Here is a 21,457-nt window from a genome sequence, read left to right on the forward strand (position 1 = left end):
CTTTGTTCTCGGCATGTTAATATCACCGGTCTCTGGGGAGGCTGCCCATTTGCCAGGAATACTTTGAAGACAATGAGAAAAAGACAACGTGGTGCCCAGGTGTATTGCACAGGGCAGAGCTGTCAGCCAACTGCTCAGCAGGACCATGTCGGCACTTTAAATCATATAGACCTAGCGGCCAACTCTAATATTTCTCACATTTTATTTTCCTCAGTAATAAGTACAGTCTGAGCCTTCACGCTGGATCTGAAACAGAGGTTTTTGCTGTTTGATGCGTTTAAGATTTTTTCTTTTATTAAAATATTTCTCTAGACTGATTCTTGGAACTGTGTATCTTGCATTTTGTAACATGCAAAAACCATGGTCAGTATTACCGAACATGAAAAAGGATATAGAACTTCTAACTATATTTATTAGAGGGGTTGTCAAGGATTATTAAAAGGGATCAGATGTTTTTTATTCTAGACGCCACCCATGTACATTTAATTCAAACTGAAGGAGATAGATCTATAAAATACTAGGGTGCCACAGGGAAGAATTCTTCAATCTTTACACAGTAGTAATAAATAATTCACGGCACTCCTATATTGCAAGAAAAAACGAAAAGGTAGCTTTATTGGTCACCAAATATTTTATGAATTTCTTTCAAGCATTGGAAAGCATAAATGTAAAGGAAAAACTTCAATTTAATTTTTTGATCTAGAAATATGTTATTTGCTTTATGACTTGGACTGTGACTGACGAAGATTCGGTCCGTCTCGGATATTTTTCAAGTCACGTCCATACATATAAAATCAATAGAACATCATTAGGATATTGTAAAGTGACATGGATACAAGTGAATGTATGACACAAATATTACACAGCACAAATACTGGATATACCACAATTATATAGAAATGTAATTATAGTGAATGCAGTCATAATAAGGGAGATGCTGAGAACGATCGGCTGTATGACATAGATAAAACTAGTAAGAATGACAGCGACTAGTAAATGTTCAGACTGGTCAAAGAATAAACAACACAACAATACAAAGTTTTTCTGCCAACACTGCCAAGAAAAATGGAGAGCAGAGCTTGGCGTCTAATACAGGCCAGTGCGCAGGCGTGATGTCATGACGGAAAACTTTGTTACCATGGCTTCAAGATGCCACGCATGAGAGGGGCATCGGGACGTAAAGCATCATTACTATGGCTTCAGGACGCTATGCATCAAAGGGATATTAATTATCGGTCTAATTCTTGCATTATATGTTGAGCAGAGTTCTAGATCCAATGTCTTATTATAGGTGGTTAGAAGATAGTAATACATTGGTATTATATAATGCTACATCTCATAACAAAGATATCCAAACAATTCAGGGAATCATATACAGAAATGACACGACCTATTGGAATAGTTAATTAAACTTGTTATTGTAGTGGTGGTAGGTCATTAAGGGTGTATTCACACGTGCAGGTTTTGATCAGGATTTGTATTCAGTTTTTGAAGCCAAAACCAGGAATGGTTTCAAGTAAGGAAAAAAAAAATCATATTATACCCCCTATTTCCATATATTTTCTGAATGTAGACACCAGGAACATTGTGAAAATGGCACGCATCACTTTACACTCATGGGCGCCTTCGTGCAATTTTGCAGCAAAGAGTAACGTTTTGAGAAAAAAAATGCATAAAAATTCATGGTTTTGGCTAAAAGTCTGACCCAAGCAGAACCTGAGATGCACATCAGCTTATAAAACTAAACGTTCAAGATGTGCAGAGTTTATATACGGCACTTATGTCTACATACACAGTCCCTGCCTCTCCGTGGAACTACTGTCCCGTACTGAAATCATGATTACAGTACGGGACAGTTGTCCTGCAGCGAGGCAGGGACTCCAAGCGTCGTACATAACTATGATGCTAGGAGCCCGGCTCCCTGCAGTGTGTTCGGTCCGGGGCTTGCGGCCGAAATACGTTCCGTCCATTACGGACGTAATGACCTCGTGTGAACCCAGCCTAAGTGTTCGAAGGTTTACATAGCCTTCAAGGCCTTTTACATAGGCCAATGATTGGGCAAACGAGCGTTCATATGAATGCTTGGTCCCTATCATTGCCCTGTTTAAACAGGACAACGATCAGTCAAAGGCTGATCTGCTAGTTTAAAGAGGCTCTGTCACCAGATTTTGCAGCCCCTATCTGCTATTGCAGCAGATCGGCGCTGCAATGTAGATTACAGTAACGTTTTTATTTTTAAAAAACGAGCATTTTTGGCCAAGTTATGACCATTTTTGTAGTTATGCAAATGAGGCTTGCAAAAGTCCAAGTGGGTGTGTTTAAAAGTAAAAGTCCAAGTGGGTGTGTATTATGTGCGTACATCGGGGCGTTTTTAATACTTTCACTAGCTGGGCGCTCTGAAGAGAAGTAACATCCTCTTCTCTTCAGAACGCCCAGCTTCTGACAGTGCAGATCTGTGACGTCACTCACAGGTCCTGCATCGTGACGGCCACATCGGCACCAGAGGCTACAGTTGATTCTGCAGCAGCATCAGCGTTTGCAGGTAAGTAGCTACATCGACTTACCTGCAAACGCCGATGCTGCTGCAGAATCATCTGTAGCCTCTGGTGCCGATGTGTCCTCGCTCGTCTGACACGATGCAGGACCTGTGAGTGACGTCACAGCGTGATCTCTGGAGAACACGGCTGTGTCTGCACTGCCAGAAGCTGGGCGTTCTGAAGAGAAGTGGATGATACTTCTCATCAGAACGCCCAGCTAGTAAAAGTATTAAAAACGCCCCGATGTACGCACATAATACACGCCCACTTGGACTTTTACTTTTAAACACACCCACTTGGACTTTTGCAAGCCTCATTTGCATAACTACAAAAATGGTCATAACTTGGCCAAAAATGCTCGTTTTTTAAAAATAAAAACGTTACTGTAATCTACATTGCAGCGCCTATCTGCTGCAATAGCAGATAGGGGTTGCAAAATCTGGTGACAGAGCCTCTTTAAGCATCATTTAATATTATCGTTGTTGGCAGCACATCTCCTGTGTAAACCGGGAGATGTGCTGCCGACATAATGGAAATAGATGGGGACGAACGATTGTAGTAACGAGCGCTGATTACTTAGCTGCCTGGTTGATCGCCGCTCGTTTTCAGGGCTCATTTCGGGCCGTGTAATAGGACCTTTATAGACTATGTCACTTTTCTTTCGAATATAGTTTCCAAGCTAAAAGTAAATTACAGATTTTGGACCTCTGGCAACCAGCTAGTTAGATAATAATCGCATTGTCCCCGGCTAAAAGAATACAAATTAATACAGTAGCAAGATTTCCGAACAAATTTTGCAAATTAAAAATATTTTAAATTACAGCAATTAATTCACGGATTTTAAATTCTTTGTGAACATAAACAACATACTGCAAAAGACTCCACTGTAAACTGTTTGTTTTAAATGCAGCAACACAGTATGAGAAAACATATTGCATATATATCCCTGACAGATGACACACTGCTGCCAAATTACGATTCATATATATTTATATATAAAGATGTAAATGAAATCTCCAGAACTTAATATTAACTTCACAGACTGCATTCTGTTCTAGAAGCAAATTACCATATCTGTAGAAATTAAAAAAGGATTAATCTGCTGTTAATGTGACCACAGCTCCTATGCAGACCTATGTGTCGCCATGGTTACTGACTGCGAACACTGTACTACACAGGGTTTGTTAGCGTGTAACCATGGAGACAAATATGTCTGTATAGGAGCTGTAGACACAAAACGGTAGGACATTTTTAAACCAGATTATTTGCAAAGGTGGAAATACTCTTTATCCCACACCCAAAAAAAGCCAAATAACTATTGGCTGCCCTCATGTGCTTGTCAGAATAGCAGGAAGGTGAGAGGCGTCAGAAAATAGTGAACTGGATATCATACCCGATACCACATGCATAAAGTTTAATCAAATGGGGGCTTTATATAATAGAGAGGTTGTAAAAGATTAGAAAAACATGACTGCTTTCTTCCAGATACAGCACCGCTATAGTCCATAGGCTGTGTAGGATATTGCAGGTCAGCCTTAAAGGGTAACTAAACGATTAAAAGAAGACGTTTTGATCAGTGGGGGTCCAAGCACCGATTGCTAAAACGATGCGGCAGAAGCACGGTCACTATGACATGTCAAAAGTTTAGTTACCCTTTAACCTCTGCAATACGAGATACAGAACATGGTCATGAGTGGCGCTGTCTGGTGGTAAGCAGTCAAGTTTTTCTGTTTTCTAACAACTTTTTTTTTTTTAAGTTGAGAATTTGCATATTATGTTGGTCACCATATAGTTGCCAGGATCGGACTACTTTTCATACATGTAGTTCTGCGTATGAGACTGGACGCCACACCAGCACAGAACAAATGACTCACATTGAAGGCTTTCTACATTAGTATACAAATTATAACTCAAGTTACAAAACATCTAAAAAAATCGCTAATAACATCCAACGATCTCCCTAACGTACTAACAAAGAGGTGGCAACAACGTATAGTATATGGCCTGGCAGTGGAAGAAGCATCTCAAAGCAATATTATTATATTCTTGAATAAACTAGTAGCAATGCTGCTCTTACGGTCTTTCCATATCTATGAAACTCTCCTCAATCTATATTCAATTAACAGGGCAGCTCAAGAAATTTAGGCCAGGATCACATACACAGTTTTGATGCAGTTTTTGTGGCATTTTTTGGATCAGGTTTTTAGCCAAACACAGGAGTGCATACAAAAGAAAGGAGATGTATCAGTCTTTTATTTTACCTTTCGTTCCTTTTGGGCCACTTTTGGCTCTGGCTATAAAAAAGCTATAAAAAAGTAAAAGCTACAACAAACTGCCACAAAAATTGCATCAAAACAATCCTGTGTGATCCTGGCCTCCAAGGGTTTTTTCGTCAAACTTTGCATAAATCAACAGCATATGCGAATACAAGAAACTTTGTAATACGTCTTACAGAGGAAATTGCCTTTCTCCATTATTCAGCCACTTCTCCTCCCCCTGCCTCCTGCTCTGATCATTCACTCTCCATTCGCTGCTAAATCCGTCTTGAGAGACGAGACAGATTATCCTCTTACTGAGTGATCAGGTTACAACTAGAAGCCGTTTGATAGAGAAGGGGGTGGGAGCTGCTGGAAGGAGACAGGCAGAGAGACACACAGAGGCGCCGCTGCAACTTCCTAGTAAGTGTTTTATCTCACATTTACACTGATCATTACTGCTGTATAATATCCTCCAACTGCTTCTGGGTGTGTGCTACAAAGAGATAGAACAGGATCTCCTCTTTTCCTTCTGTTTTGGAGACATAGGATTAAGATCCCGTTCCCTCTGGAGCTGAGCTCAGGGAACATATAATGGCCAGAAATAGTGTTATTCCTCATGTACACACACGATAGCTTATTCAGAAAAGACACCTGAAACAAAAAGTATGCTTTAAAGACACACGCTCCAAGCTAAATTGATACTCTGTGTTATGCCTAGTGCAGGGTCTGAAAGGTTGGTGCATGGCACAGGGATTCGAAGAACAACAAAGAGAATCCCTGTGTACCACCCCTTTAGTCCATGCACTAGGCATAACACAGTATAGCAGTTATACCTGGAATGTTCCTTTAATAACTGTATAATGTATGCAACTTTCTACTTATGTATTTCAAAACCGTACCATTTTCAAGATCTCTGCTTGCTGTCAGAAGCTTAAACCGCCCAAACAGTGCTTTTTTCCCCACAGAAGAAAGTCGAACCCACAGCGATCAGCTGATCACCAGGGCAGCTTTATTTTAAGATGGGACAACCCTTTTACTTTGTACGGGACTCAAAGTACATAAATACCATTATAAGACCATCAAACATACAACATAGGGTAAGGCCACACGTAGTGATGTAGCTTAAAGAGGCTCTGTCACCAGATTTTGCAGCCCCTATCTGCTATTGCAGCAGATAGGCGCTGCAATGTAGATTACAGTAACGTTTTTATTTTTAAAAAACGAGCATTTTTGGCCAAGTTATGACCATTTTTGTAGTTATGCAAATGAGGCTTGCAAAAGTCCAAGTGGGTGTGTTTAAAAGTAAAAGTCCAACTGGGCGTGTATTATGTGCGTACATCGGGGCGTTTTTAATACTTTTACTAGCTGGCCGTTCTGATGAGAAGTAACATCCTCTTCTCTTCAGAACGCCCAGCTTCTGGCAGTGCAGACACAGCGTGTTCTCGAGAGATCACGCTGTGTCGTCACTCACAGGTCCTGCATCGTGTCAGACGAGCGAGGACACCGGCACCAGAGGATACAGTTGATTCTGCAGCAGCATCAGCGTTTGCAGGTAAGTAGCTACATCGACTTACCTGCTAACGCCGATGCTGCTGCAGAATCAACTGAAGCCTCTGGTGCCGGTGTCCTCGCTCGTCTGACACGATGCAGGACCTGTGAGTGACGTCACAGCGTGATCTCTCGAGAACACGCTGTGTCTGCACTGCCAGAAGCTGGGCGTTCTGAAGAGAAGTGGATGATACTTCTCGTCAGAGCGCCCAGCTAGTAAAAGTATTAAAAACGCCCCGATGTACGCACATAATACACGCCCACTTGGACTTTTACTTTTAAACACACCCACTTGGACTTTTGCACGCCTCATTTGCATAACTACAAAAATGGTCATAACTTGGCCAAAAATGCTCGTTTTTTAAAAATAAAAACGTTACTGTAATCTACATTGCAGCGCCTATCTTCTGCAATAGCAGATAGGGGCTGCAAAATCTGGTGACAGAGCCTCTTTAAGGCCCACAGATTAACATGCAAAAAACATGCAGACATTAACAACAATTTAAGCACCGTTCCAATTTGCAGTAAAAAAAGAATTCGGCTCTGTGGCTCAGTCGCTACATGTGGCCCTGCCCTTATGTTTCGAGATGTCTCTTTAAAATTTGGATTGGCAATCTGAATCTTCTACTTAGAAAAGTCATATTTCATACTTGTCAAAATGATGGTTTTCTCTTGCTGCATTACATAACGAAGTATTCTGTTGCTGGGACCAGGAGTTCTCTGGCGCTTTGTCTGTTCTCTTCACGAATCACTCAGTGGTTCCCTCTACGTCTCATTTATTTTATTCCTTCTGGTAAAGGAAACGTAATCTTCAGGAAGAAACCCGCATCAATGGCATCCGAAAAAAATAAAAAATAAAGCTTCTGTCATCTGTAACATTTGCTCTTGACAAATTGATTCTCAAGTCTTGGTCATCAATCAGTAATAGAACTTGCTTTTTACTTATTTTTCGGAGTTCTCATTTGACTGGTACTTGAGACTCCGCCTGATCCTTCTGCAAAAGATGTGGTCCTTTGGAGGACACCATACTACTCAACGTGGGGCACTTAGCGCACATGAAGGAATACGGCAACTTTCTAAGATTTGGGCCAATTTTTGTACAATTCATCTTAAAGAAAATTTCCCTTCATAATAAAAAAAAAAGAAAGTCTTTCAGTTGTCTTCTTTGGTCAAACTCTATACAATTGTTTTATAGTCCGGGGCTAAAACTTGGGGGAGGTGGGGCAGCATTCCTTATCTGAACTGATGAATCAAATTTTGTCCATTGTAGCGCTTTTTTTTTCCCCTTTTGGGATCTAATGTTATGTATATTGTTAAACTCGGTCTAAAAAAAAAGTCTGACTTTCACTGGCCGTGGCCATAGGCTAGCCCAAAATGTGCCCAAGCCAACCAATAACAATTTGTTATGGGTGTGCGTCTGGTAACCTGTAGTGTTATATTAATAATGATTGGAAGTCCCCATTTTGGGTGATCTAAACCATGAAGACTGAGTTCAGTCTCTTAGGGGAGATGGGCTAAAATGTGCCCAATCAAACCAATAACAATTTATTGGAGAAATTAACGATGTATCTATGGTTATCAAACATTTCCCATTTTGGCCAATGCAAACTATAAAGACCGTGCCCAGTCTGTCAGCGGAGGTGGCCAAAGACATTTCAAAAACTTGTCCGATCCATACAATAACAAGCTTTTGGAGAGATAAATGTTGAATCTCTCGCAACTAAATACAACTGTAGTGTTTAACAATAATCTGCTCAGAATTTGAAATTTTTTATGATTTAAAAAAAAAAAAATCATTTGAATTGTTGCAAAAAAATCTTTGCATTTGTGTTTTCTAAGGACAAATCTTCTGATACTGGAAAACTTGCCTGACTCTGGTCATATCTAGGATTACATTTTGGCAAGGGTGTATCTAGGCGGGGACTGGTGGGGCATGTGCCATGGGTGCAAGGTGGGACACCAATCCAGTCTGCCCTTGCCATGGTATTTAGATACAGGGCTAGGGCAGCAAGGAGAATCTTTGCCTCATGTGACGGAAAGCGTAGCTACCGCTATGCTTTATGTAATAGTTTCATTTTGTTTTTAACATTTTTTAGACACCTGATTGGAGGAAAGAACTTCAAAGACTATTTCCCAGCGGCTCCAATGAGTATATAGGGATAATTTTTGAAGTTCTACAAGTTTATGTCCACTGCAGTAACAAGGTACTATAAAGAATGACGTACATGCAGGTTAGCTTTAGGGCTCATTCAGACGAGCGTGTAACTCGACCGTATGATGGCCAGCCGTTAAAGTGTAGCTAAACGTTTGACAAACTTCTGACATGTCAGAAGTTTTGATTGGTGGGGGTCCGAGCACTGAGACCCACACCAAATTGCTAGACGCTTCGCGTCTGTTCGGCTTTTTCTGGAAATAAATGTATCGGTGTACAGACTCAATAGAAAGTCTATGAGCCCGTAGTCCGATACATCGGCTTTCCGGAAAAAGCCGAACAGACACGAAGCGGCTGAGCGCTCACACGAGCGCTTCAGCTGCTAAATACAACAGCAAAATCCCATGAATATGTTTGTACAGAAAAAACTACAGTGCTATGAACATTAGACATACTTTATAAGTGAGTAAAATAAGACAACTGTCTATTAATCCAAACATGTTCAACAAAAATACAGCAGGTGGTGAAACAGGATTAAGTGACAGACAATATGAGAGTGGATTACCTATTTTTGCTATCCCCTAATGTCCCTATGGGTATAAAGGGGATTACACAATAGGCAAAGTAAGAATTCATTTAATATTAGGAGAAAAAAAGCCATGACGTAAAAAGACAACGCTACAGTAACTTATACTTTTAGTGCAAGCTACTGTTTGTGGAAATATTCTAAGCCTCTCTGAGTCCCCTCTGTAAATGGCAAATATTAAATAAATCTCAAGAACAAAAATTTCAGAAAATTGTGTAAAAAGACGAAAAACGATTCCTGTACATTGCTAAAGTTAAAGCTGAGGTATGCAGTCAAGCACAACGATGCAAATCATTCTCCAACTCCAAAATATCCACAAAAATATCCATCGGATTCCAAAAAAGTGCCCTTCAATGTTAAAGAGGGTCTCTTACAAGACAAACCTCTTTATGTTAAGAAATTTAATAAACCCCAATACTGCTATGCTAATGGTAGGGGGTGATCAGCAAGAACGCAAAATACGCTCTCACTGGCCGATGGAGTTGACCTGACCGGCTTCCCATTATCTGTCTTGTAGGGCATTTGGTGAGCCAACTATGCGATCCCTCTAGGCCAACCAACGAAGTAAGAATGCTATATTCACAATACAGAGTTCAGTGGGGCCACAGCTCAATACATATACTGGCATATGGTCTTTATTTTATCAAATCTTATTTTAAGGAGTTTAAACAGAACCTGCAATAAATTGACATCTAGGTGTTACCATTCCTCTTGTCACTGGGATGTATTAATTCATTTCCAGGAGGAATAACAGAGGAATAGAGTTCTAAGAAAATATGTTCCAGCAATGTTATTTCATGGGAAATAGAAGTAATTATTAAAGCAGACATGTCAGCAGAGCGGACTGTTCTTCTTTTAGAGACAGGGTAAGCTAAAGATCCAAACTACAAAAATGAAAATTCCAGCGCACATAAAAAGGAGGTAGATAATAGAAAAGAAAGTAGACAAAGTCTACTAAAAAGTCTATGTTTAGGCTTAGAGTGGGGTCTAAAAAGGTGAGTAACTGTAAACACATTGTTTTACCTATATTGCTCTGATCAGGAGTTATAGCCTGTATTATAGCTCAGCACTGCATTCACAATTCTACTAGTTGTCATTGGAAACCATCAGCAAGCCTGTCGTCAGACACACCCTAAACAGCTTACCTGAGCTCCTATAATGCATTGGGAAAGTACGTTTTTACTACATCAGAATACTGTACAGCATCTGAAGTAAACATTGCAAAGAGATTTCAGCTCCAAAGCCAGCATAATTGTGAATGAAGCTGTGGACTACATAATAGGCAGTATCTCAGAATGAATAGATTGCTAAGAAGTAAATATTAATAAAGTCGATAAAGTGATTTAATCCAAATAAGCAAACACGCCTACTATTGAGATTAAGAAGCATAGTTCTGCTACATGATCCATGGTTGCCATAGTTTAACAATTTTTCCATGCATAGGAGTGTCGCACTTGGAAAGCACCATATTTTAAATCATAAATTACTAGTCAGAATTTTGACAAATTTTTAATTCCTGTAGAAATTCAAGGGTTTCAGACACTATGACATATCTAACCTGGACTTTCTGGAATCTGTCCTTTTCCTATCCTAAGGTTACTGCATTGTAATATAATTTTCAGACCCTCTAATGAATATCGTTTATGTGCTGTGTTTCCTAAACAGTCCTGAAATGTGTTCATACTGTTGCCTAGCAACTGGTGCTACAGTCAGTGGGTGACTACACTAGAGGCCCTTACTCCTGTGGAGTTACCCACCAGTATTCACAAGTGATGTTGGTGTACATTGATGATGAACCCACCAGCCCTTCTAGCCTCAGGCGATCTTTTTGGAAGATGCTGGAGTGAGAAATTTATGTTGAATATTGTTTTGTTTGTTTTTATAGTGCAGGGGTACCTGAAGGTGACCTTCTGTCTTCCTGACAGATTTTTTTCTTTAAGGGCCCTTTTACATGGGCTAACTATCGGGCAAACTAGCGTTCACAGAACGCTCATTCCGGATCATTGTCCTGTGCAAAACAGGACAAAAATCAGCCAATGAACGAGCAAACGCTTCAAATCTACTCCATATATAAAAGCATAGATAAAATTTGGGCTGCCTGCAGTCGCCTCTAGGTGGAGCTCAGAAGCTTACCGCATACTATTTTATTATGGAGTTTAATGTATAAACAGTATGCATTAAGCACCCTCTAGTGGTGGCTGCAGGAAGCCAGAATTTTATCTTCTAGGTCTATACAGGGGATTTGGAGTTCTGGATCAGGAACCAAGCTGAGCTCTGACCCCTATTAAAATATATTAAGAAATCAGCACAGATCTTTTTAGGCAAAAAAAACAAAAAGCAAACAAACATAATGGTGTTCAAGGGTGAACATTGTTTTTTCAGGATTTTATAAAGATAGCCTTTCCTTAAGATAGGCCATGAATGTGTGATTGCTATGGGCCCAAACAATCAGCAGAAGGGGCCGTGTAACTGCAGTACCTGACACAGTGACAGACGTATGTGCACTGCTGTGTGTGTGGTACTGCAGCTCAGGAGATTCAAATGAATGGGGCTGATGGTGCGATATCTCCTATTGATGCCCCCCCCTTAAAGGGCACCATATAGTACCAAATAGCACAATCTTCTAGAGTTGTAATATCTATACCATTGACATAAGGTGACCAAATAACACTGCCCAATCAATAAATTAGGATATGTAGCTGTATCGTGTGCATCTGTCTTTCCATAGGTTTGTACACCATTCATGGAATCAAGGATGCAATCTATGGGTGCCCAGACCATAAAGGCCAGTGGCACCCCCTTCAGTAGTGGCAGGGGATGCACCTTGTGTGACTGCACAAGTCGCACACCCCTAATGGCCTGAGAGCTGGCCTTTTACTAGGATTTACTAAGTTTGTTTCGCTTGTTATGTGTAAATAGAAGTCTTGGGCCTTAAAAGGCCCTTTTACATGGGCCAATTATTGGGCAAACGAGCGCTCATATTAACACTCGTTCCCAATCATTGCCCTGTGTAAACAGGGAAAAGATCAGCCAATGAAAGAGCAAACGGTTGTTCATCGGCCGATCGTATCGTTTATGCAACCAATAAATATTATCGTTGCCGACATGATGGAAGTTTATGGGGATGAGCGATCGTAGTAATCCATCATATTTGAATCAATCATCCTTTTGAAAGGAGCAGCGATCAATAAGCCGACTCGTTGATTGGTGCTCGCTTTCACGGCCCATATCGGGCCATGTAATAGGACCTTTACTTGATGTATTAAAGACAATAGTGGACCACTGGCAAATTTTGGATTACTACAAAGAAGCAAACAGACATAAATACTAGTCTAGTCAGCAATGTCGAAGTAGAAAAGTTAAATAATTCATAGAATATAAGAGAATCAGTTGTGCGGCTTGGTTGGAGTTGACAGAAAATGTTAAGAATTGTCTGGAGCCCTGGAGAGAACATTGTGAAAAAACAATAGAATACAACTTCAGTGAGCGACAAAGGAACAAAACACTCCTCGTTATCCCAGAACGGGAATTAAAACCTACAGAGAGCACAATATTGTACGGTAATTATGCTTTATGAGTTATTTTGCATATAAAAAGAAACTTACTCCTCCTGTCAAGATCTTATATGTGAACAAACAGCTACATAAATAGTATACAACTAATACTTAAAGATATGTGCAATTATGCATGGATGAATAAAATTAAAAAGCTTGGTATGGATACAGATCAAACGAGAACACTTAATTAAATGTCTGGGTAAGTGTTGCCTTACACCTGGTACAAAACCTAGCATGGCCAAAAACACCACTTGGTAAACATAAAAAAAAGCCCAAAAAGCCACAAATTATTACAAAGATAATGCAGATTTGCGTAAAGGCTCATTCACAAGGGATGGATCACGAGTTGTTTTGAGCCATAAAACGGCACCCCATAGTAGTCTACAATGTACCGTCGTATGTCTCCGATTTCACACAGAGGCATACGTAGGTTTTTCCATTCAGATTCATATGGAATCCGAAATAATTGTGGCATCCGATACCATATTATGGAGCTATTCTCCTTTAGACCCTGTTGTATCAAGAGCCTATGACTCCATAGTACGGACTGCGTGCTGTGGCGGGGGAGCTTGGAGCATGGCTGCAGGTAATTGTGATTGTAATAGCCATAATTTTACATTTCACAGTAAATGCTGTTAATAGGTTCATATTAGTATTCTGAGCTATAAACATATCACTTACCTTTATGATAAATTTTTGTTTTTCCAATGATAGACTTCTTTAAAGGGTAACTAAACGTTCAACACACTTCTGACACGTCATAGTGACATGTCAGAAGTTTTCATCGGTGAGGTTCCGAGCACTGAGACCCACCAATCGCTAAAACGAAGCGTCAGAAGCGATCGTGTGAGCGCTGAGCCACTTTGTTTCTTTTCGGCTCTTTCCGGAAAGCCGATGTAGCGGTGTACGGTCTCATAGACTTTCTATTGAGCCTGTACAACGTTAAATCGATTACCGGAAAAAGCTGAATAGAAACTAAGCGGCTCAGCGCTCATACGAGCGCTTCTGCCGCTTCGTTTTAGCGATCGGTGGGGGTCTCATTGCCCGGACCCCCACCAATCAAAGCTACGGACATGTCACTATAACATGTCAGATATCCTAGTCTCCTCGGCTGACAGGGTCAAAGACACCTCTATTAAGAGGGTGGAGGGTCCAAGAGGCAAGCTGTTTTGCATGTAGTGTGGGCTTTCCCCTTGGGACTATAGGTCCCGTTTAGCAATTAAGGGGGTTTTACACTGGGCAATTATCGGGCAAACGATCGTTCATAGAACACTCATTGCTGATAATTGCCCTGTGTAAACAAGGCAGCGATCAGCAGATGAACAAGCAAACGCTCTTTCATCTGCTGATCCTATCGTTTTCAAAAATTTAAATATTATCGGTGTTGCCAGCACATCTCCCTGTGTAAACAGGGAGACGCGCTGCCGACATTATAATAATGTATGGGGGAAGAGCGATCAGAGTAACGACCGCTCATCTACATCCATAGCTCCGAGTGAGAGGAGCAAACGAGCGCCATTCAGCGAGCTGTCTTGTTGAACATCGCTCGCTGCATCGGCCAAAATCGGCCGGTGTAATAGAGCCTTTAGATACATTGACTTGATTGTATTATCTTATCAATGATATAAATGAAAGCTATCTGGCATTGTGACGGATTTTTTCTCCCCAGAAGAAAGAGTAGACCACGTAGAGTCAAAACAAGACAAGAACCACTTTATTTTGTAAAGTACATAATATCATAGACTCCGCGTATTCCATGCCTGTACTGGTCCTCAGAAGATCAGTAGATGTTATAAACTCTTGATTGAGTCTTCGGCTCTGTATGTTCCAAGCAGTCGCTAAATCTTTGTGCCTTCTTTTCATTTCTCTGTCTGACCACAATAATGTCCAAACCGTTGTCAGGAAACGATGCCCCCAAAAGTATAGATTTGAAGGACCCACTGAATACCCAAAACTGTGTTCGCTGAGACCAGAGCTGAGGGACCAGCACAGAGAATATTAGAAATGTCGAAGAAACCATTTAATTAGTGGAACTAATCTTGCAGCCAGGAATGATAGCACGGAAATTTTTTTTACACCAATCTCTATAATAAATTGAGAATTGGGATTAGTATTAAATAAACTGTGAAATAAAGTATTTTTAATAGAAATTCAATTATAGTGAGATATTACTCCTACTGAAGCCAATAAAGGTTGCTATGCAACAGCACCGAAGTCAAGTTTTTTTTCCCCCTTTCAGACACAATTTGTACATTGTACTAATAATATATTTTTAATTGAAAAGACCTGGACCCTAAAATAAATGCATAACTGCAGTCAATTCTAATATCGCACAACCCCACAAGTCACACAAAGCAGTCCAGAAAGCGGAGCTACGAGGAGTTGTATGAAGTCTTCACAGTGTGGAACATTTTACCCCGATCCTCCTAAAGTATCTATATTTGCCTACTGGATGCAAAATGGGAGGTAAAAAAAAGAGATATATTGAGGTCCTATGAAGTCACGCCAACATTTTTAGTGGCCAATAATTATAAAGGCCAAAGATGGTTGTTCTTGAGAAAAGTCATTGTGAGCCGAAGAGACGCAATGCCTAGAAATGCACCTGAAGAGGTAACCCTTCATTCTAGTGAGTAAGGTTCTCCGAGGTCAGACCCCCATCAACACGATCAGAATATAGAAATTTGTACAAGAAGGTACTCTTTGCCTTTAAAAATATGCCACACAAACATATTTATTTAAATAGAATGTATCACCTAATTTTTGTGCTAAAAATTTAGAAATATATACCAAAATATACTCTTTTTCTCCAGTCTCTGCTCCAGAGCTTTGTTTTACAGCAGTCACATAGACAGAAGAAACCTCAGTCTGAAAACGACTCATTGACTTCCATGGGAGAGTGTTGTAGGCATGCTCTGTTACAAGTGCAGAATCTATTGTGACGGGAGAAGGAGGAGGGAGGAGGTAAATTGTTCCTATCACCTACTGTCCATGGCGTGATCCGGTTATCTGCCTCCAGCTCTATACTAGAGATATGACCTTTTCTTGTAAGGCTTCGTTCACATCTGCGTCAGGGTTACGTTCATGTGGTTCCGTGCAAGCTTTCCATCAGAGGAACCCATGAACGGAATCCAAACTCAAACAAACGGAGTCCCGACGCTGATGTGAACGAAGCCTAATCCTGCCTTCTGATAATAAAATGACTGCCAAAAAGTGATCTCTATAAAACAGGAAGCATCAGCCAATTGTGAGGGTCAGTGGACAGTATGAAAGCGCAAGATCTCAGGATTTTTTTAAAATTATAGCTAGTGACAATTAGAATAGAAAATTATTCAGTCATGTCTCACTTATATTGTTTTTGGTTGGGTGACTACCAATAAAACTGCCATGTCTTGTCATCTATCTGTCCGAGTTCCATTAACAACAAATCTGTTCTGCAGTAATACATTTGCCCCTACCTTAGTTCTGCATACCTAGGCAGATTATGTGACAACCCCTATGTGAGCTGTAAATGCTGCCATATTAGTGGTCAGGATTAGGAGAAAAGCTAAGTTTTTTACATAAACAGCGCCTCTGTTATACATGGGAGGTGTCTGGAGTTGCAGGTCAGCCCCAGTCATTTGTTTAGGGATAAACTGCAATATTAGACACAGCCCATGGACTAGAGAGGCGCTATTTTTGTGAAAAGCAGACCTTTTATACTAATGCTGGACAAACCCTTTAGGCCGGGTTCACAGGGGTCGAATACTCTGCATCAAACTACGCAGCATATCCGACCTAGAAACGGCAACACATTCCGTCTGAAAAAACGCACCATTCCGGGCGGAATTTCTGCTGTGGAAAGCAGCACTAGAAAAATAAAAAAGTTCATACTTCCCGACCATAACCATGGCAACGTGTCCCTCTGACATCCTGCAGCCCGGCCTCCTTGGATGACGTTTCATCCCATGTGACCGCTGCAGCCTGTGATTGGCTGTAGCAGTCACATGGGATGAAACACCACGCTTGAAGACTGTGCTGATCGCAAGAGCAGAGCGTTCTGTGTAAGTATAGACTTTTTTGCGTTGCGATTTTTGAGACGGAATCGCAGCTTTTTCCGCCACAAAGAACACAACATCTGCTTTTTGTCGCGGGTTTGACCTCCCAATTGAATTTAATGGGGGAAACCTGCAACAGAAAAGCAGCCATTCCGTAACATAAATTGACATGCTGCGGATTAGAAAACTGCGCTGCAGCTCAATTTATGAACGGTTTGTTCTGCTACTATAATACACTACGTATTTATAGTATCCGCAGTATTTACGCTACAGGTGAACCCGGTCTTGGTATTTCCCTGCCTGGACTTTGTTTCTCCTTGCCTGAGTTTTTCTTGAAAGTTGCTGAATATCGCGATATCAAGGCATAGATATATAAATATTAATAGCATTCTACTGCGTATAGGTCTTTAAATAGTAAAATATACCTGCTGCTTAAAATACGAAAGTAAATAGTTTCAGTTAACAGAATTCATATAAAATCGTACATTACTCTAAGTCAGAAACAATATAATATAATTGTTGTGCTTGGAAATGAAAATACTTATTTAATAGAGCTTTTATATTTCTGTAATACCCTGCAATGGAAATATCTATTTGCTAATTTCACCCCACCATGAATGGCTAAAATCACTCACTAGAAAATACATCTTCCCACATAACTAGCCTGCCAGGCTCCAGATTAATTTCCCTGGCAACTGCTTCAGGATTGTTGAAGAGCAGAAGTGCCGGACATGATTGGACACCAGACCCATGCAAGGGTTAAAGTAAAGCCTCACCTTGAAGCCACTATACAGTAGATTCCCACAGGGCAATAAATAAAGAGTATCTGTCTTTTTTTTTTTATTAGATAAATGAATGTCTGATTAGAAACAATCTTTATTTCATATTGAGCACGGTCTCCCCAACATGCTATGTATGCAGATTTCTAGAATACCTAAAACTTAGGAAAATGCTGTCACCACTAGGGGGAGCAAACTGGTGACAACCGAGTTAGACTCATTAAAGGAGAATATATCAAACAGGTTTACGCCAGATTTCTGGCATAAAAAAACTTGCAAATGTTGGCACACGCCAAGCAAATGTATTTTCTTAACACTTCTATGTATTCACATGGCCGTTTTTCTAACGGACCGTGTAAAAAATAGGACGTGTCCTATTTTTGCTCGTTTTCACTGATCACTCAATAGACTCAAGTCTGAAGGATCTGTGAAATCGGGTCCCGCATGAGTGAAAATCTGCCATGAAAAACAGCTGTTTTTCGTGGCTGATTTGACACCCGTTCGTGTGAATAAGCCCCTAGGTGGTACTATACAGTATGATGGTAATTTTGATATTCCTGTGGTGTTTCTTATTCTGCAACAGTATGGTGGTATTATTGAGTCACGGTATGGTGGCGCTATCCATTGACAGTATGGCAGTATTTTTCAGTTACAGTATGGCGGTATTATTTAGTCATGGTATGTCAGTATTTTTCAGTTACAGTATGGCGGTATTTAGTCACGGTATGGCAGTATTAGACACTGTATTTATTATTATTTGGGAGGGGTAGGGCTGATCTATGTATAGAGATTCTGGTAGAGCATATTGTGCCGTGTATTTCCCAATAGAGCACATGAATCTTTGTGAGCACAGTCCACACCACTGAACACCAGGACCTGGCTGTATGCTGGGCTGCAATGCCAAGTGTAGATGTCACCATGAGCGGTATTCACCTTTATCAATAGTGCCACCGATAACTATTTTTATGGTATCCCAACTGATGATCGATGATAAACAAAAGTTTTATTGTTAATCTTCTCCTTTGTGACCAATTATTAAAATTTCTTTGAAAAGAGCAAATCATGACGATAATTGACAAGTGTAGTGCCTAGGGCAACAGGAGCCATAAATACGGCCCTGCATTAAAGTTCCACTTATCTCTCTCAGAAAGTCAGGAGTTATGAACTCTAGAACTAGAAGTTAGACCTCAGAATTATTTCCCTAAGGCTGGGTTCACACAACCTATTTTCAGACGTATTGGAGGCGTTTTACGCCTCGAAATACGTCTGAAAAAAGCCTTGAATAAGTCGGCAAACATCTGCCCATTCATTTCAATGGGTTTGCCGATGTACTGTGCCGACGACCTGTAATTTTACGCGTCGCTGTCAAAAGACGGCGCGTAAAATAGCAGCCTCGTCAAAGAAGTGCAGGACACTTCTTGGGACGTAATTGGAGCCGTTTTTCATTGAATCCAATGAAGAACAGCTCCAAATTACGTCCGTAATTGACGCCTCGCAAAACGCGAGTACGAGCAATTACGTCTGAAATGCAGGAGCTGTTTTCTCCTGAAAACAGCTCCGTAATTTCAGCCGTATTTGACGTTATCGTGTGCACATACCCTAATACGTCAAAGGTTTTCCAGACTGACAATATTGACATTTCTCATGGACTTGTCCTAAAATTTATTTTTGGGACAATCCCTTTAAATCTTTAATTCCGTTAACCTTCGCCTAAAAGTGATATATATTTATTATCGTGGGTTGCCAGCTGAATATATCTTGTACTTTGGAACTGCATTTCTTGGGTAGTTCCCTATGGAATGTACTTGCTTCCCATTCTAAATCAATATAATTTACAGGTTTCAAAAAGATTAGAAAATAACCAAAAAGGAAAATGATATAATTTAGCATTTACTCATAAACAGAGTGGCATCTGATATTCATCTCACCTTTCGTGTTGCACGATCTCTGCACATCATGCCCTTTCCTTGCAAAGGAAATGAATGTTCTGAGGGTCATGTAACATTTATCAAAATACAGCAGGCAGGAGAATTACCACCTATGTATCCCTCTTCTGGCTACCAAACATTACCATGGCAATGCTTATGTCAACATTGTTGTTCTCATTAGTCCTGCTGATATGGGGAAGTTGACATCTTTACAACCTGTTCAAGAGGTTACATAAAGAGCATTAACAGGATGCTACCAAAAAAAAATCAAAAAAAAAATCGGGCAGGGTAGACCGGGGCATGTCGGGCGAACATAGAATCTCTACAAGAGTGCTAAATTAAATTACTTGATATCGCAATTTTATATTTTATACAAAGGTGCACATCCAACTCTGTAATTCATCAGTGCAGGTTTCCTGAAGACAAGTTAATAACAGTTGGTGGTGATGTTGGGACCCCCCTCAATTGGTCTATATGTTAATTTTGCGAGCAGCTCAATTGCTGGAAAAAAATAGAGCACCTATTGAAATCAATGATAAAGTACTCCGCTATGGCTAATAAGGATCTAATAATCTTTATTTATATAAACGCCAACATATTCTGCAGCGCTTTTAAATTAGGGAAGTAGCAAACAAGTAAAATGACAGGTGTTCAAAACAAATGAACGGACAATGAGAACGAGAGAAGTCCCCGACCATAAGAGCATACAATCTAAATAGCATGGGAGGAGGGACAATAGGTACATGGAGCTAATTTTGTCCAGCCCGTGTGGAAGAGCTGGTGCGGAGGACTCCAGGTGAGCTGCAGAGTCTGTATTGTAATGTATTGTGTTGTATTGTATTGTGCGGTCTGTGTTTACGGTGGAGAAGGGGGGGGGGCGTTAAATTATCGCTCCCCCTCCTCTCTCCACCGCAAACTGCACAAAACAACAACACAATACATTACAAACTGTGGGTCGCGTCCCGCTGGGGGGGGGGGGGGGTCATGTGAAAACCTCCGGGGGGTTGCGAGTCACTCACCGAGATCCCGGTTCTTCTCAATGCTCAATTCTCAATGCGGGAGCAAGGAGCTGACGGCTCCTTGCCCCAGCATTCACTGTGCCCTGAGCGGCTGGACGCAGTCAGGCGGGATGTAGAGATATCATCGCGCCTGTCTGCGCCGAGTCACTCATAGCACACACCGGAGGAGGCGAAGGATCCTCCAACCGGCGTGGGAACGGGTATAGGTAAGTAATTGTTATTTTTCTATTATGCACATATGGGGGCATTATACTGTATGGGGGGCTGATATGGCAGGGGGGAATTATACTGTATGGGGGGCTGATATGGCATGGGGGGCATTATACTGCATGGGGGAATTATACGGTATGGGGAGCGGATATTGGGGGCATTATACTGTATTGGGGCATTATACTGCATGTGGAGCATTATACTGTATGGGGAGTTTATATGGGGGCATTATACTCTCTGGGGAGCTGACATGGGGGGCATTATAATGTATGGGGTGGATATGGGGGGCACTATACTGCATGGGAGCAGCTATGTGGGGCATTATACTGTGGGGGCTGATATGGGGAGCATTACACGGTACGGGGCAGTTACGGGGCTACCAGGTTCTCTCCCACCAGATTAAAGCTGATCACTGAGCATCATCTTTAAATCAATATCTGCATAAGTTGGGTGATTTATGCACAAAAATGTATTAACCTTTTGTTTCAAAGGTGTTTTCACAGTAAAAAAAATAATTCTGCAGAAAACATGTCTTGTCCTCTGTTACTTCATATATTTCTTTTTTTACAAATTTTTATATTTTTAAGAAATACTAATTTAAAGCTAAGTGTGCTTGTTGAACATGCATGGCACAAACATAAGGACTACTTTTGATTTTACAAGAGGATTCATAGATCATGCATAAGTTTTATTTTGTTGTCAGATTCTATGACATTTACAAAAACTTCAACAAGGATACGCCATAGTACATATTCCTGGTGGTCTCTGGAGAATACGCCTCGCAACTCCCACATTGCATAACTGTAGATGGTTGATAGATGGTGACATTTTACACCTTGACAGGAATAC

General features: G+C 40.7%; 1 protein-coding gene across 2 annotated transcripts in view; it reads right to left on the reverse strand.

The window, feature by feature from the left end:
• Positions 1-21,457, reverse strand: part of BAIAP3 (BAI1 associated protein 3) — a 162,147-nt gene that overhangs the window by 112,242 nt on the left and 28,448 nt on the right. The window lies entirely within an intron of this gene.

Source organism: Rhinoderma darwinii, chromosome 6 (assembly GCF_050947455.1).
Source record: "Rhinoderma darwinii isolate aRhiDar2 chromosome 6, aRhiDar2.hap1, whole genome shotgun sequence".
NCBI lineage: Eukaryota > Metazoa > Chordata > Amphibia > Anura > Rhinodermatidae > Rhinoderma > Rhinoderma darwinii.